Source organism: Elephantulus edwardii, unplaced genomic scaffold (assembly GCF_000299155.1).
Source record: "Elephantulus edwardii isolate Elephantulus edwardi_28Jun2011 unplaced genomic scaffold, EleEdw1.0 scaffold00181, whole genome shotgun sequence".
NCBI classification, from domain to species: Eukaryota; Metazoa; Chordata; class Mammalia; order Macroscelidea; family Macroscelididae; genus Elephantulus; species Elephantulus edwardii.
This window is the reverse complement of record NW_006399931.1, coordinates 449,433-452,768: the sequence shown is the minus strand read 5'-3', so window position 1 is coordinate 452,768 and position 3,336 is coordinate 449,433. Positions and strand designations below refer to the sequence as shown.

Sequence of the window (3,336 nt, the reverse complement as noted above, 5' to 3'; positions counted from 1 at the left end):
TTTAAGTATAAAAAAAAAAAAAGAATGGCATCAAGGTATTTAATCTTCCAATTCCTCCAAGTTCAACTGAAAATAACAGCTCCTCTCAAGGCAGCCTCCTCATAATCATGCTATTCAAATGTGCCAGCTGCTACTGCTGCCATCTTTACTATCAGCAGCATGATGACGGTAAGTTACAACAATGTCAGAAAACAGAGGGAGGAAAGTGGCTAACAGTCACAGAACACTTACTAACGGATTTTGAACTCCAAGGGTCAAGGACTTTCGCAAGCTTTTTTTAAGTACTAACTCACTTCATCACAGCAACCCTATGTGGTAATGCGGAGACCTTCATCTGGCTCGTTTCCATATTATAAAGGTCAAGAATAGTTGCTGGTACATAGTTGGTGTCAGCGTGTCTGTCTCTCCCATTTCTGCTTAGTTGGAACTGATCAACAGCTGATCCTCCATTGGGTCCCTGAGATTGTAACTCGCCAGGAAGAGACTGTTCATCTTTCTTTCAGAGAGCTGTGCTGCTGGTGAATCTGAACTGTCAGAGATGTGGCCTTCGGGTTAGCACCACAACTACCGCCAGACTATACCGTCAGAGCTCCCTCAGGACATGGCTGTTGTTATGTGCAGTTCAGTTGCCTGTGACTCACAGCGACCCTATGTACAACAGCTCTGAAGCCTGCTTTATCTTGAGCCAATTTCACTGTCTATGACACACTTACCCCTATAGCCCCCATCACTGAGTCAATCTCTTACACTGTCCCTCCAACCTTCCAAGCATGATGGCCCTCTCCAAGAACTGGTCCCTCCTGCCTGGCAACATGCCCAATGTATGTGAGACTGAGCTTCAAAATCCTTGCCTCCAAGGACAAATTTGGTTTCACCTTCTCTAAGACATATTTGTGGGTTTAGGTGCACACTGTTTGATGAGAATGACTTCAGCTGTTTGTTCTAGACCTTCAGATCTGCTAAATTTGATTCATCACCTTTTGATATATTGATATCACATGCAAGTAAGATTCTGCTAAAATTATCCAAAAGCCTTTGGAACAATATGTCAACAGAAAGCGGCCAAATGTGCAGGCTGGATTTAGAAGAAGTCATAGTACTAGGGATATTATAGCTAATGTTAGATGGATCTTGACAGAAAGCAGAGAAACCAGAGGAATGTCTATCTGTGCTTCATTGACTATGCAAAGGCTTTTGACTGCGTGGATCACAACAAGCTGTGGCTGACTCTGAGAAGAATGGGAATCCCAGAATATTTGATTGTGCTAATGCGAAACCTATACTTGGACCAAGAGGCAGTCATCAGAACAGAACAAGGAGACACTACATGGTTCAAAATCAAGAAGGGGGTCCATCAGGGATGTATTCTGTCTCCATACCTTTTCAATCTGTATGCAGAATAGATCATCCAAGACGCTGGGCTGTATGAGGAGGAATGTGGCATCAAGATTGGTGTAAGAGTCATCAACAATCTGTGTTATGCAGATGACACAACCCTGCTTGCTAAAACTGAGGAGGATCTGAAGCACTTGCTGCAGAAGGTCAAGGACTGCAGTCTTCAATATGGATTGAAGCTCAACATCAAGAAAACAACGATTCTCACCAATGGGCCAATTGGCAGCATCAGAGAAGAGACTGAGATAGTTAACAGTTATAGTTTCCTTGGTTCCACAGTCAATACTCTTGGTAACAGCAGCCAGGAAGTCAGGAGACAAATTGCATTGGGCAAGTCAGCTGTGAGGGACCTCTCAAGAGTACTGAAGAGCAATGACTTCAGGCTGCAGACTAAGATGCACCTGATCCAGGCTATAGTCTTTGCAATTACATGCTATACATCACAGAGTTGGACAGTGAATAGGGATGACAGAAAGAGAACTGATGCCTTTAAGCTGTGGTGCTGGAGAAGAGTGTTGACTAAACCATGGACTGCTAGGAGAACAAACAGGTTTTCCTAGAGAGGGTGAAGCCAGAATGTTCCATGGAGTCAAGGATTCTGAAGCTTCATCTGACATACTTTGGGCATGTTGCAAGGAGGGACTGGTCCTTGAAGAGGGACATCATGTTTTGGAGAGTGGAGGGACAGTGCAGGACAGGAAGACCCTCCATGCGATGGATCGATTCTGTGAGTGGAGTGGTGGGAATGAGTGTGTTTGAGGCGGCGAGGTTGGCACAGAATAGAACAGCGTTTAGGGCTCTTGTACATTGGGTTACTATGAGTTGCAAGCGACTCGATGGCACATAAGAACAACAACATATTACAACTGGCATGTATATAATTACCATAAATAGTGCTGAAAAAAAGATACTTGCAATAAATGTTACAAAATTTAAAAAAAAACATATTTGTTTATTCTCTTGGTGGTCCATGGTATGTTCAATACGCTCCTCCAGCACCACAACTCTGAGGCATCAATTCTTATGCCACCCTTAGTCACTGTCCAGCTCTCTGATGCATATTAATTGCAAAGACCATGGCCTGGGGGTCTTGACTGAGGTGTAGAGGCACCCCTTAGTCTCTAGACTGACATCATTGCTCTTCAGCACTTTGGAGAGGTCCGTGACAGCTGATTTTCCCAATGTAATTATCCTTTTGATTTCCTGGCTGCTAGTACCAAGAATGTGGGTTGTGGAGCCAACCAAGCTGAAGCTGTTAGCAATCCCAACCTCTTAGCCGTCAGGAAGCTCCAACTGACCCAGTGATGACAATCTTTGCATTCTTGATGTTGAGCTTAAATTCATATTGAAGGCTGCAGTCCTTGACTCTCTGCAGCAAATGCCTCAGGTCCTCCTCAGATATTGACCTAAATACATTCTCTTCTACTTGGGAAACTCTAAGCACAGAAGACATGTGAATCACATAAACTGACTAAACACTAAATGACAGCATAAGAGGAATGATTTTCTTGTGTAGCTTAAGTGAGCCTTATTTTTCCACCAAGTAAACCAGAATCTGAGTTTCAATTTTAAAACTCATCTTAAAACAACTAGCAAATGTTGTGCTATCTATACTAAATTTGGGGCTGCTAACAAAAAAGTCAGCAGTTAAGATAAGGCAGTCTGCTTCCGTGAAGATTTGCCATCCTGGAAATTCTGTGGGACCATTCTACTGTTCTATTGTTGGGTTGCTGTTGTTTGGTTAGGTCTTCTAGAACTGACTCTAGTCGAATTTCCAGCAAGTTTTCAAGAGGAAGTAAACTGCATGGGAGGAGACGATGCATCTTTCTCGGGAGGACTATCAGGTGGATTCAAATGTTCTGCCTCTGGGCTGGCAGTGCAACTCCTCTCCATTGGGTTGCTATTGGTCAGAATTAACAGGCACGGCGAGGGCGACGCAGC

General features: G+C 43.7%; 1 protein-coding gene across 3 annotated transcripts in view; it reads right to left on the bottom strand.

The window, feature by feature from the left end:
- Positions 1 to 3,336, bottom strand: part of TNPO3 (transportin 3) — an 88,733-nt gene that overhangs the window by 76,441 nt on the left and 8,956 nt on the right. The window lies entirely within an intron of this gene.